Raw genomic sequence first — 14,891 nt, 5'->3', positions numbered from 1 at the left:
GAAGTGTATCATCACTAGCCATTATCCGAGATGGCAAACTTGGCTCATCTACACCATAATACAGGTCATAAAAATGTGTGAACCATTGTTGTTCTGATATATGGTTAGCGATAGGTTCCGATCTCCCTCTCCTGGCTTTGTTAATTAGATCCCAGAATATGCAGGAGTTCTTACTCAGGGAAGCAATTTTAAGATTCTGCCAGTGTTGTTCTTCCCAGTCCCGTTTTGCTATTACTATAGACCTTGCATAATCCCTCCTAGCCGCTCTAACTAGTGAAGGATTCTTTTCGAGCAGGGATGTGGTTATCACCTTCCTTTTACCTCTACATTGAGCCGTATACCAGGGATTACTTGCTTTTGCCTGAGTATGGTTTTGTCTGGCACTACCTCCCTGTATAATAAAATATTGGCCCACTTTCTCTATCCCGTTTTTATAAACTAGAGCAAGTGAAGGGCCCTGTACATTTTCTTTTACAACTGTAAATTGCTCTAGATCTGCAGTCATCTCTACTAAGTGCTCATTGATCTTATCTAGAATCCCATCCTTTGATGAGACCCTCTCCCATTTTAACTGGCGATTTGAATTATACGGAACAACCTCCTTGGTATGCATTAGTGGGGCTTTATTTCTATTTTCCTTTTTTAATCCCCACCTTATCTTTGTACAGAGGGGGTTGTGGTCACTGTCCTGGGATGAGATTACCTCCATATCGATTAAATCACTCCAGAGGTTGACGTCAAGTAGAATATAATCTATTCTTCACTGGCCGTTAAGCCTATTAAAAGTAAAAGCCCCATCTGGATCTGAACTTGTTCTGCCATTTAATGCTCTCAGATTATATTGTAGGGTCAGGGCGTTGATCTGAATTGCCCTTGGTGTCCATTTTCTAATTGGCGCTAATGACAAGGCCGGGATAGACCATCTAGAACCTTCTTCCTCTATTCCCAGGAGATTGTCTCTGGTTAGAGGTTCGAAGGTGCAATTGAAGTCACCACCTACGATAGTTTTAGAGAGCGGGGAGCTGCCAGCTATTTCTAGCTCTAAGGCTGCTATTGTGCTGGACATTTGATCCCCAGGAGACCCTCTTGCATAGACATTATAGAGATCTATCTTGCAGTTCATATCTTGCCCTTGGATTGAAAGATGTAAAATATCCTCAGTCCCTGATTTATGTACAGTGATATCCCAATTTAGTTCGATCTTGATCCAGACATGTAGTCCCCCAGCTGGTCTACCCTTCCCTGAAGTTATTGCAGGGGTAAAAAAGGTCGAATACCCTGATTTATATACTGGAAGCAAACTCCATGTCTCTTGGAACATGCAAATGTCAAATTTCTCGATGAAGATATTCCAATCCGGTAAGCTCACCTTATTTTGTAACCCAGCAATGTTCCAAGAGAGCAGTTGTACCACCTTCTGTGTCACTGCCGGGACAATTATTGTGGCTTCCATAGTCCCATCCCGCCTACAGGGATTTAGCTCGATACTTCCTAAGCTATTCCTTGTATGCTTCTGGGAGGTGATACTGCCTCCAATACCCGCCAATTGCCCTAATAACATACTCCGTGTGTTATCTATTTGGGGTGTAAAGCTCTGCCACACCGGGCGTCATTCGATCTGCTCCAACCCGCTGTACCTATTTCTCAATGGAAAATAAGAAAGCAAGGGGGAATATGGATGGTGAATCTCCCGGTGTGTGGAGCCCTGATGGATTTTAGAAAACAGGGTATTCTGACTCCCCTCCTGTTGACTAGCTATATCCTTCCCAGTGCTCCGGTTGAAAGTAGAATAGAAATATGATAGGTGTAAGGGGAAGATTTGGGTATTTGACCAAGGTGGCAATCTACTACAGATGTGTTCTACCGCCCTGGGATTCCTAAAGTTGATCACTACACAATTTCCCATTATGGTTTTGGGCCTAGTCCCAATCCAGTCTACCCTTCTTACACCCAATATTTCACCAGAGATGTTAAGAGGAAGAGGCCTATTCTTATTGAGCCATTGGACACATTTGTTTTTTAGTTCGAAGTGGTCCTCACTTTTCCCCTGACTTAAAGGAGGAACCCCTGCAAGGACCACAACATATGGTAAGGATTCCGTCGGCAGGTCGAGGGTGGGCAAAGCTGGGGAGGTCCGCACCTCCAAACTATTTCCACCTCTTTCACTGAGTCGAGGTTGATGGTACGATGGATCTAATCTATTTTCGATAGATCCCCTCAGGGCAGAAGATTTTGTCGCATCAGCTATACCTGCCCTAGTTGGGAGTAAGGCGGGATCGAGTGAAGGATTGGCAGGTACCAGAGCCGGTAGAGCTGTTGTATTTAAACCGGCTAATGGAATTATGGAACCAGGACTGGAAGTAGATTTATCAATGCCAGAAGTTCCTGAGGGACCGGGCAATTGGGGTTTCCCTAGGCCTGAATTGTTAATCGAGGAGATCAATCTGTCAAGCCTAGATGTCAATGGCTTGAGATATGAGCCAATGATCTTTTCAATATGTGATTCAAAATCAGATAGAAGATGTGTGACCCAGACAGGAGTTCCCAAATTGATCGCACAGGACCTAGCAACAACCTGCACAACATCCACTGAAGCTGAAGGAACTTTAACCAGCTTTTTATTTTTTTTACCCTTCTTTCTTCTCAGGCATGGATTAGAAATATTTCCAACAACGGGAAGTGGAAATATATTGGAGACCTCGGGGGGGTAAGAGACGTCTTGTGCAATTTGTGTACCGGGCAACTCCGCAAAGGAACACATGATAGAGGAGCTAAATACAGGGAGGTTAACACTGCCAGCAGAGTAATCCCCAATCGACTGAAGGGGGGGGCAGCTGGAGTAATGGAAAATCGCCTTTCCGAATTCTCTATAGCATATGCTACAACCCCAATTGTCTTCTGTAGCATCTTATCAATGGCGGTAAGGCTTGGGAGAGGTTGGGCCGTAGCAGCCTGCAGCCTAGTAATACGACCGGACGAGGCAGGCTTTGACATTATACCCTTATCACTCAGTGCTACAATTAGGTTAACAGAACCCTCATACACCGAGCTTGATACTACCGTCCTACTAAACAAAGCTTGGCCTGGAGACAAAAAACAGTAATAGAGGTTAGTAGACCAACTACGTATGACTTAGATATTATATCATTAAGTTATCGGGTGGAGGATACAAAGTACCTTTGCCGATAGAGCAGTTCCACGTGGCAATATGAGCAAGTTTCAAAGGGGGTGGCCCAGCCCAGCCACCTCCGGCCTACGACGGCCACAGACGGACCCGCCCTTGGCCCGGGCTTGGCGCTGCGGGGCTACTGGAGTGCTTTAATCCCTCCCCGGCGCTGTTTGCTGACGAGATTGGCAAGCGCCCGGGGCTAGGGATCTTGGGATTTGTAGTTTTAGATGGCCGTTCCCCTCAGGCCGGGAGTGACGCGACTTTTTGCTAGATATAATTGCTAATTTGCACAGTTTCTCTTTTAAATCTTTTAAATCTTTTTACCTGATTGCCTGTTTTCCCCGTGTTTGAGTGGTGATATCCCTGGCGTCCTGTCTGTTATTCCCGTATACAGCGCAGTAGTGGAGATACAGTGCCTGCGCTCCGCGCATGCGCACTGACACTGTGGGCTGATGAGGGGGTGTGTGACGCCCGGACCAATCGCTAAGCACAAAGGGGCATTTATTGGCAGGCTGGCGCGAGCGCGCACTACTGCACCCTCCTGAGGCTTGAGCCGGGAGTGACGCGACTTTTTGCTAGATATAATTGCTAATTTGCACAGTTTCTCTTTTAAATCTTTTAAATCTTTTTACCTGATTGCCTGTTTTCCCCGTGTTTGAGTGGTGATATCCCTGGCGTCCTGTCTGTTATTCCCGTATACAGCGCAGTAGTGGAGATACAGTGCCTGCGCTCCGCGCATGCGCACTGACACTGTGGGCTGATGAGGGGGTGTGTGACGCCCGGACCAATCGCTAAGCACAAAGGGGCATTTATTGGCAGGCTGGCGCGAGCGCGCACTACTGCATCCTCCTGAGGCTTGAGCCGGGAGTGACGCGACTTTTTGCTAGATATAATTGCTAATTTGCAGTTTCTCTTTTAAATCTTTTAAATCTTTTTACCTGATTGCCTGTTTTCCCCGTGTTTGAGTGGTGATATCCCTGGCGTCCTGTCTGTTATCCCCGTATGCAGCGCAGTAGTGGAGATACAGTGCCTGCGCTCCGCGCATGCGCACTGACACTGTGGGCTGATGAGGGGGTGTGTGACGCCCGGACCAATCGCTAAGTACAAAGGGGCATTTATTGGCAGGCTGGCGCGAGCGCGCCGCCGGCACGCCGAAGGCGCGCCAAAGGCAAGCCCGTCTGCGCCCGTCCGCGCTCGTATCGCGCTCAGCGCCGGACATGCTGCTCATCATCCTCCCCAGGGGAGAAAAATCTGGTCGAGAGACCAACTGCTCGATCTGTCCAATTCTAATTGTGAAAGGCCTACTTGCTTTTCACTGGACAGGCTGTCGACAATGGGTGGAAGACCCTTCGAGACACAGTGTGAATCCTGTAAGTTCAACCTGTCTAGATCGGCCCTAATAAAAACGTTTGACACTACTAAACAGCCAAGTGCCAATACCCTGGGTATTGTCTACGATGAACAACCATTGAACGCAGCTCTGATAAACTGCAGATCCCTGCCCAAGCATGCCGCAGAAATCTGGCTGCTTCCAAAAACCTCAAGTTTGGATCTGCTATTTTTGACTGAAACTTGGCTGCGAGAAGGGTCAAACCCGGACATCTGTCTGGCCATTCCCATGGGGTATAGAATGGTTACAGCCAACAGAGCTGACAACAGACTTGGGGGAGGTCTGGCAATAATTCTGAAAGAGGAGTGGGAAATTTCATATAAGAAAATAGAAGAGCTGGGTCTTATAGAGGCCTTGTCCTTCCAAATTAGATTCACCAAAAATCTTTCGATGGCAGGACTTCTGATCTACAGACCCCCTAGCACTGCGGCTTTGTACTGGCCGCTACTATCTGATTGCATCGCCAACCTATCGTTACATTATTCCAACTACTCTGTGCTAGGAGATTTTAACGTACATATGGACCTGGCTAACTGCACCTCTGCCTCCCTAGTAGGCGATGCGCTAAAAAATCTAAATTTGGTGCAAAGAGTCCAATCTCCTACTCATGGTGCTGGACACACCTTAGACCTTATCTTCACTAATGACAGGGCCATCATAGTGGAAAAGCCTTTACCAGTAACCTGGTCGGACCACATGCTGGTCACGTTTAAGTTGGGACTGAAGCGCCCTGCTAAGCACTGTGGACCAACTATAGAAAACAGTAGAAACTGGAGGAAAATAACTCCTGACTCAATGAGCAGTGAACTAGCTAATACTATTCCAACCCCTTCCGGAAACCCCACTCGAGATGCCTCCCTTTTTAATGCTTGGCTGACATCAGCCCTGGACAAGATAACCCCGATTAGACCTTGCAAAGTGCCTAGGAGTAGGCCATCGGCGCCATGGTTTAATACTGAACTCCGAATGGAAAAAAGCCATTGCAAAAAGCTGGAGCGTATTTGGAGAAAAAACTATGAAACCTCAGCTAAAGAGATTTACAAGGCGGCACTGAGGAAATTTCACACCCTCAAACGTAAAACTATGAGAGACTTTATGGCTAAACAAATTGTGGAGGCAGAAAACTCTCCAAGAGAGATCTTTAAGATAGTGGAGAGTTTCCTGAAACCACAGTCTCTAAAAAGTACTGTCCCGACGTCTCTTCCGTTGTGTGAAGAATTAGCTTCATTCTTCCACGACAAGATTATGGCCATTCACTCTACCTTCCCTACTATTGACAAGCAGGCTGTGCCTCTGGATGGCCTTTCAGGTAAATGGTCAGACTTCCGTCGGTTTGAGAAGGACGCCTCCCTGAGGGATTTAATGAAAGTTAAGTCTGGATCCCTGCCCGGCCAGAGTTCTCAAACACCTAGCCCCTGTAGTTAACAACGCGCTGAATAATGTTTGGAACACCTCCCTGGATACGGGAATCTTCCCTACTGAATGGAAGAAAGCCTTTGTCCGTCCTATCCTTAAAAAAGAGGACGCTGATCCAACAGAGCTAAAAAATTTCAGACCGATCTCTCTGCTCCCTGCCCCAGCTAAAATTCTGGAAAAAGAGGTCCAGAGGCAGCTGTCGGATTTTTTAGAATCTAATAATCACCTGCATGACTCACAGTCGGGTTTTATGGCAGGTTACAGCACCGAGACTGCTCTTCTAGAGGTGGCAGAGTCAATCCGCGAGACGATGGATACTGGAAACTGCACCATGCTTGTGCTGCTCGATTTTTCGGCAGGTTTTGACACGGTCTCCCATAAGATCCTGCTTAACAGGCTCCACTCACTAGGAGTTACAGGGACCATGTTACGTTGGTTCCAGTCGTTTCTGGAAGACAGATCTCAACAAGTCTTCCTACACCCCCATGTTTCCAGCTCTAGGACACTGCTACAAGGGGTCCCACAGGGATCCGCCCTGAGTCCATCTTTGTTTAATGTGTATTTGGCCCCTCTGGCATCTATCGTGGAAGGCTGGGGTGTTCGTGCTGTTTCGTATGCTGATGACACTCAACTTATCTTTTCCTTTTAAGAGCAGAGTGAGAATGCCTTCACCAATTTCAGGCAGTGTCTTCTGAACATTTCATCTTGGATGACGGATAACTGCCTGAAACTTAACACTGATAAGAACGAGATATTATTTTTTAACCAGCCTCTCTCCCCTCAATCTGACCTTTGGTGGCCAGCAGAATTAAATCCTCCACCAATTCCGGTCAACTCAGCCAGGAATCTGGGTTTTAGATTTGATACCCAACTAACAGGCAAGGCCCAAATATCTCACATATCCTCGCAGTGCTTCTGGAAACTGAAGGCACTGCGCAGATGTCTCCACTTCCTTCCTATAGAATGCAGGAAGACGGTGGTCTATGCGCTCATCACCTCTCAGCTGGATTATGCTAACAGCCTCTTCATTGGTCTCCCTGACTATCTTATGAGGAGACTTCAAAGGATCCAAAATGCTGCTGCCAGACTTATTAGAAATGTACCCCTACGTTATCACATTACCCCCATCTGCAAAGCCTACATTGGCTGCCGGTGAAGAAGAGAGTGATGTTCAAGGTTCTGGTCCTAGCCCACAAAGCGCTTAGAGAGGTTGGCCCTCTCTATCTGAGACGTAGGCTCCAAAAATACCAGAACGCTAGAACTCTTAGATCTAGCAACATGAACCTCCTAGCCATTCCACGCTTTAGAAAAGCAAGGTTGGGAGTGCGCGCCTTCTCTGTAAGAACGGCCACGCTATGGAATATGATGCCTAACTCCCTGCATCAGATAAAGGCGGAACTACCTTTTAGGAAGGCCCTTAAAACGTGGTTGTTTGGCCTCCCTTGTACCGTCTAACACTTTAGGCCTCCCTCCTGGCCTCTCCCCCCTCACTGGATGGATGCAAGCACCGGGACACCTCCGTTGGAGGTAGCTGTTGCGGTTTACAAATGCTAATAATAATAATAATAATGGCAACGGGATGAAGCGCTGTAGTCAACGAAGGTATCCCCCGATGAACGCCGTTCCCCTCACGGCAGGTAAAGAACTCAGCTGTGGCACCAGGCAAGGTAAGTGCGTGTCCACTTCTTAATAAACAATAATGTTCAATAAAGTTTGTTGAAAAAAAGAACACCAAAGCAATAGCACTGTCCTTCAATCCTCTGTGGCTCAGACTCAGACTGTGCTCCAAAATTCTTACACTCAATGCATCTCGTGTTTGTAGGGCAAAAAAAGCAAAGGTTTCCTAGGTCACAAAAAAAATAAAACTCAAGTTACGATGCTCGTCTTTGTTGAAACACAGCACAGCGATAATGGGGGAGCGATCTCTGTGAAAAGCGGCATCTTTGTAGGGAACGCAGCACGTCCTCGCGCCGTGGAAAGTGAGCCGCTTTCGTGGAGTATCCAGAGAGAGAACCAAGAGGGAACCTGCCTCACTCTCCCGGTTTTGGATTTCCAGCAGAAAGGTGAATGCGCGATTGAGGCGTTTGAAAGGCAGTGCAGGCAGGGCCAAGGAACGCCGAGGTGGAGAGGCGATAGCAGAGAGCCTTACTCCCGATGGCGTAAAAAGGGAGTCCCAAAATGCTGACACGTTCCGAATCCAGTAGAGGAGGTTTGCACAGCAATCCAGGGGGGTCCAGAAATCTGCGGCCGGGCACCGCAAGGAGAGTGCTGGCCGGTTTCTGCGTCAGAACCCTCTGTTTCACCTCTGTGGGGGAAAGTGGGCATAGATGCTGCCTGAAGTGTTCGAGGTGCTGGGGCAGGCACCTGCTCCACTCAACCCCCACACCCAGTCACCACTTGCTGCCCAAATAACCAACAACTGCAAGCTGCAGGCGGCAAGGTGAAGATGGGAGCCAGAGATCAGGATCGAGATATCGGCACAGGGGGGGCAGGGGGCAGGGAGCAGGGAGCAACGAGGCAGCCACGAGGCGGCTACACTACAGCCGCACTACACGCCGCCACGCTAAAGCTGCCCGGCACAACTCACCCCCGGCTCCGAGCTCCGGGCCCCAAACTACAAGCCCGACCCGACCGATCTCGGCTCTGTCCCGGCTCAAGCCACGGCAACTCCGGCGCTGGACCTGGTCCAAGTTTTTGCGGCTCCAGTTGACCAGATGGCCCCCAGTCAGCCCCCAGTCAGCACTCGGCTGAAAACGGACTCTCCACGGCTCCGCGGGGCAAAGCAGGAGCGCAGCAAGCTTGGCGGGCTCGGTGAGCTCGGTGAGCTCGGACTCGGACTCCCGGATTTTGTATATATATTTTGGATATGCCCAACTCTTGCTGAAGTTTCAACCTCACCTCCTCCCTAATTTTCAGCAAGCATGTCCCATTGGCTATAAAGTGCCCTCTTTTCACTGCCCTATTGGTTCCCCAAGACAAACTCAAGTTGATAGCTTCTGTATTTTATAGTGGAGGAATTCCTCAATTGCTTCACCATCACCACTTTCAGAACTTGGTCTAGCGAAAGAGTCATTCAGCCTCTTGGAACATGTTTCTGAGGGTGCTTGTTCCCTCCCACTGAAGGGGAGGCACCCCTGGGCCATGATTGTAGAGTGTAATAACTCAGTGATCAACATCCACTAATAAGTGCTTCAGAGTGTAGTTTGAAAAGACATTATGAATCTGTACACAGGATCCATGAGATGCTAAGTAATGAGAATAATCTATTTAGTCAGAATTGAGCAACCTCCAAGCATTTTCCAGGTCAAACTCTCATAGTCATTTGGATCAATTTTTAAGATTATCACCTCCCCTAAAAAACATGTGCCTTGTCTTATCCCAGGTCCCTTCTACCACCAGGTTCCAATTCTCTCCTATCCCCAGGGGTCCTGAGGATTACTAATTAATGTTGGCTTACCAATGAGCTGTTTTCATTGCCTGTATTTACCCATACAACCACACTCCCATCTGTTCTATGAGATCAAGACTAAGTGCTCCCAGAAGGTTCACTATCCATAAGTAAATACAAAATAAAACCTCTGCTTACATGCTCACTCTTTAAAGCCCAATGCTTTCATGGTCAGAGGCCCAAAGAAAAATGTTAGGCAGATGTTCTAGTATCCCAAAGTATAGAGGACTGTTCTCTACCTAAAACAGAAAGCTAGTCAGAGGTCATTTTCAGTTTTATGTAACGCTTGCTTTCTTACAAGGTTTAGAACAGTGCAGTGGCTTAATGCCAATACATCACAGGAGCACATGAGTCACGAGGAGGGGAACTGAATCACATGCCTGAAGGGGCACTTCAGTAGCATTATGCTCAGTCCTAAAACAATAATATATTTACTTTCATTTTGATTAGTGAAACTCAGCATTTTGCAGTAGGACCTTTGATGAGCATACCGCTAATTTGCCTCCGAATGGTGGGTTGAGGTTTTGAGGTCATGTGCTTCATAGGAATTAGTGTGAAAGGCCTTTTACTTTTTCCAACCTAGACCCTTGCCTTGCCAATCAGTTGCCCATTCAATCCTTAACGCTGTACTCATTTTCTTCCCAACCTGTCAGTTGAGCCACATTTTCATGCTGTGAGAAATCCACCTACATTCATCAACCTGCTTTCTCTAATGCATGAGCCATCCTCGTTATAACCAGTGTTCCTTTTTTAATTTTAACGATTTTTTAATACCTAAATAGAAAATGTTTATAACAAAACTTTTTAACAATGTATTACTTAAGCTGCACTCTGTGATCTCCCTAAACCTTTCTTAGTGTTTCATCTTTCTAAGTGCCTACTTTCTTTATAATATAAATGTAGGCAGTTGGGTTACTTGTTGATGGGGTTGAAATCCCACCAAGCAGGAGAAAACAATTCTTGTCAGGGTGAAACACAAGCAAACCCCAAATTAACTTGTACTTAACCATCTGGTAGCTTGGCACAAAAGCAGTCAGGCTTAAATAAGAGGCAATGTGTAAAGTATTTATGTAGCACGCAACCATCAATAAAGTGAAAACTTCCACACCAATTTGGAAAAATTCAGTAAAATGTAATAAATTATTTGATTCCAAAACAGCAATAACCCTATCTGTAAAACCAGAGAAATGCAATTTTAAAGGGTCGGGTAAAAATGGTGCTTAAAAGCACAAAGTGCCAACTGTGGTTATCTGGTCTTGCCAAACCAGGATAAAGTCACAAGTTCAGGGCAACCGAGATGGAGTGTGGGCCGGATACAGGGACCAAGTTAGTCCTGCTGAGAAACGTTCCTTAAATCCTGGTTGTTATGCGATGCGAGGTCCGCGTGGAGGATGCTTCCCACAGTGGCTGTTCCGATGAGCTGTGAGGACTGCGTCAGGTTTGTGTTGTGCTGCTTCGGTTCTGGTAGAGACCAAAGCTGGTCTGAGAGAGCACCTTTAGCCTCACTTCCAAGGGTCCAGGATTAGAGAGGGCACCATTTGGGGGTTCAGGACTCACAGCAGGCAGAGTCTAGGTGCAAGGGTCAATATCATTGGAACCTCTTTTTTTGCTGAGGCTTTAATCCAGAGGCCAGTCAACTAGCAGTTGGAGTCGCTCTGGTGGTCCTGCATTCAAGATGCAGGTTCAGTACTTCTCACTCAAGCAGCAGGGCAGTGGAGTATTAGGGCAACAGGGCAGTTCTTGCAGCAGAGCAAGACAACAGCCTTCCTTCTAAGTCTTCCACAGGTCCAGACGTGTACTGAAGAGTTGGGTCTGAGGGTCTAATATTCATATCTGGTGTCAGCTTTGAAGTTGGATACGATTCTGGAATTTCCCCTTAGAGAGGTGTCTGGAATTTTCTGCCTCCCTGCCCTGGTTCCAGTCTGTTTGGGAGCACATTAGGCTAGTGTGAAGTCCTTTGTATGCGTGCTTACGCAGCCTCATTGAATGGCAAGTGTTGTAGGTGACAGCTCCCTCCTATCCTGCCAGAGATGGCCCATCTTGCCAACACCTAACTCTCCATTGTATGGCTGTCTCAGAGGAATACAAAAAGGCTATCTGCCAACTACACCTAGTCATGTGACCCAGGAACAGGCTGCAGGTCCTGGATAGTTAGGACAAGAAAATGCCAACTTTCTAAAAGACGCATTTTCAAAAGTGTGACTTAAAATGTGATTTTACAATAAAAAAGGGTTTAAAATTACAATTCCACAGACACCAAACATGACTTTCCTACCTGTTCCAAATCAAACGTTAGCACTTATTCAATGTAATAAGAAAAACAAATGTAGGAGCCTTTCACTACCAGGACATGCAAAACTTAAAAGAACATGCCGAACTTTTTAAATGCAATGCACCCTGCCCTGTGGACTGTTTAGGGTCTCACCCTAGGGTGTGATGTATATGTATTAAAAAATTAATGTTTGACCGTGGAAAAATTGTTTATTTTAATAAAAACATTTTGTGTTGTGCACTCTCTTCTCTTATTGTTTCACTGTATATTCATATTGATCAATTTTGCGTGCTTCTCAGTGATGTATGCTGTTTATCATACGTATGTCATCATTACTAGTGCAGCCAAGAACTACTAATGTCTCGGACTCAGTGAGCACTGCTATGTGAATTTATAATTTAACATAATACAATGTCACAAACTTATTTTTCATATTGTGTAATTTTGCTTTAATCTTGTTCTTGGTTATCTTTTCCTGTGAAATACTGTAATTCAGGATTTAAAAAGATTTTGAAAGTCATCCTGGCCAACCTTCTCACACATGAGAATAATAACAGGCCCTTGTCAAAAAAATAGTCAGAAAGCAGAACACCTCTGCACCACACATAGAAAGAGGAACATGACATCAATGATTGTTTTTGTGCAGGAAGGGGTGCATTCCTGCACAGAAACAATTATCCTTGCAACGCAGGCACCCTTGCACCATGGTGCAAGGGTTCCTGGGTTGGCGCTAGGCTGCCAATTGTGTGCCAGTGTAGAGAAAAGCAGAGGGATGTGTTGTATTGTTGTAAATACAATGTATCCCTGCACTTGCTTAATGACGTAGCTTGGCGCAGTGCCTTTTTCTTTGTAAATATGCCCCTAAATACTACACAGTTCAATAGAAATGAAAAACAAGGTGTAAACTAAATTTCATTTATCATAGAGGTCCTACACCGCTTTCCGGTAGTCCCACACTACTAAGACTCCATGAATAAAGCCCTAACACACTACGAACATAGGCATCAATTAAGCCTAGCTCCAGATGGTGGCAAGTGCTCTCTTTGGTAAATTGTGCAACTGAGTTGATAGCCTTTTACCCCTTGCATTTACTTTGCAAAACTCTCAAGTCTACATGGCAGACTCATCTCTGTTATTCTTTTGACCCAGAGTATAGGCTAAGCTTTGCATTCACAAGCTGGTGATCGTTGCAGTCCTAGAAGTGCAATTTGTGCTGACAACCTTGCGATGGGAGCTCCTCCTCTTCGGTGGCAACTATGACAGTCTTGCATTTAAACAGAGATCATGGAAGGAAGTGGGCTGGGCAGGCCTGCAAGGCAGCACTCATATGTGTTAGCTGCAGCCTTTTCTGCAGGGTCAGACAGTTGCTCAGATTCGGATTCCGCAGCTGCTGCCTCTGGGCAACATAATTCATAGTGGTGTGTCTTTAGCAGGTCTCAAGGCTGATCAGCCATTCTCACTTTGGCTTTGATGCAGCTTCACTTCCAGACTTCAGCAATGGCAGCATGAGGCTCTCAATCCCACAGCTGTTTCTGGGGGACAGAGAGGTGCTTGGTCTTCATAACGTCTTAAAGCAGCTCTTGTAGGAACCACTCAGAGAGACAAGGAAGTCATCTTCACAACATAGACCACTCTATCTGCTTCTCATGCTGAGAACACACTGGGCTTCTCCTCCTGTAAAGTTAATCCTCCTGCATGGCCAGCCACACTCCTTCCATCACTGAACAGGCAGGCAGGCAGACATCTAGATACTTCATGCAGACCCTCAGCTCGTCCAGCAGAATGTTAGACTTCAGGTGACGTCTCCACACCTCTGGGAGACTTGTTGTCAGTCAGGTCCCCTCCCTGGATACACAGCAGCTCTTCAAGTATTCTGAGCACTACCTTCATTGGTCAGGAAGAACTAGGAGCCAGAAAAAAAGTGGGATGGCTTGGATTCCATTTATGTGCACATGTTCAGGACTAGGGGTGTGGATCAACTGTGTACGGGTTTCGAACCAGTTCTCTTTCAAATATCACTTTCTGGATGCATCTTAGATACAGCCCCTGTACAAAGAGAAGGCTTTCACAACAGGCAGGAATGTGGTTTGCTCCAAACAGGAGTTGCTAAAACAAGGGCATAATGAAATGTGAGATCTCAGCACCTGACTATCATCAGCCACACTGAAGCATTAACCAAGGAAATACAACAGGATAGGTCTTTCTTAGAAACTTCTTCACCTTAAACAACTGAAACTGCAGCCACACCCCTCACCCATATCATCTATCAAATGGTAGTGCTCTTAAAAAACTAATCAGCAGGCATTTTCTAACAAACTCCTCATTGAATTTCTAGAAATAGCCCTATCTCCATCCTTCCTCACTTCAGTGTCTAGGTTTTCCTCCTCCAGCCAAAGGAACTCAGGCAATACACTTTCACTGTCTGGGGAAAGCTTTCTTCATACTCCATCTTGTGCCACATTAAAGCCGGGGATTCTAAAATGGACCCCACCGGCCCCAGTACCCAGACTCACCCAATAAACAGAACTCTACTAACATACATGTGCTATGCAAATGCATACTCTCAACATGCACACAAGATGCCAGCACAAGGCTCTGGCTTCACACAACAGTGGAAAGTTTCAGGAGTTAAGCCAGTACATTCACCTCTCCTCAACACAGAAATAAAGGTCTGGTACCACCATAGCTTCAAAGAAAACAGTATGCTGCCACTACTGCTTAATGTGTACCCAGGGCATGGACGGCAGCCCAATGCTCTTTATAAGGGCACCCGCGTTGAGCCTCTCCAGATCACAGAATTTGCTGCCAGTATTTTTGCGACCAGTATAGAAGTTTAAAAACTGCCCTATGTATTAATAGGTCAGTTCCTAAAATTTAGAACTGCAGTGGGTCGGAATCCAACCTACCGCATGCATATTAATGAGGTAGGTCGCACATTCCAACTCACTGCAATTGGAGACTATATAAATTCCTGCACATTTACATTCCTGCACATTTGACTATCACAGGGATGGTGGCCTGCTGGGGTCAGCAGACTACCATGTCTGTGATTAGTTTTTAATAAAGCAAACTTTTTTAAATGCAGCCCATTTTCCTTAAATGAAACAGGACTGTGTTTAAAAAGTAACTTTTTTCTTTTCCCAGTTTGTTTAAGAGGAGGCAATGCTCCAGTGGACCACAGCCTTCTCTTAAGCAC

The sequence above is a fragment of the Triturus cristatus genome, chromosome 5_2 (genome assembly GCF_964204655.1).
Source record: "Triturus cristatus chromosome 5_2, aTriCri1.1, whole genome shotgun sequence".
NCBI lineage: Eukaryota > Metazoa > Chordata > Amphibia > Caudata > Salamandridae > Triturus > Triturus cristatus.
Note: the sequence above shows the minus strand (reverse complement) of the source record.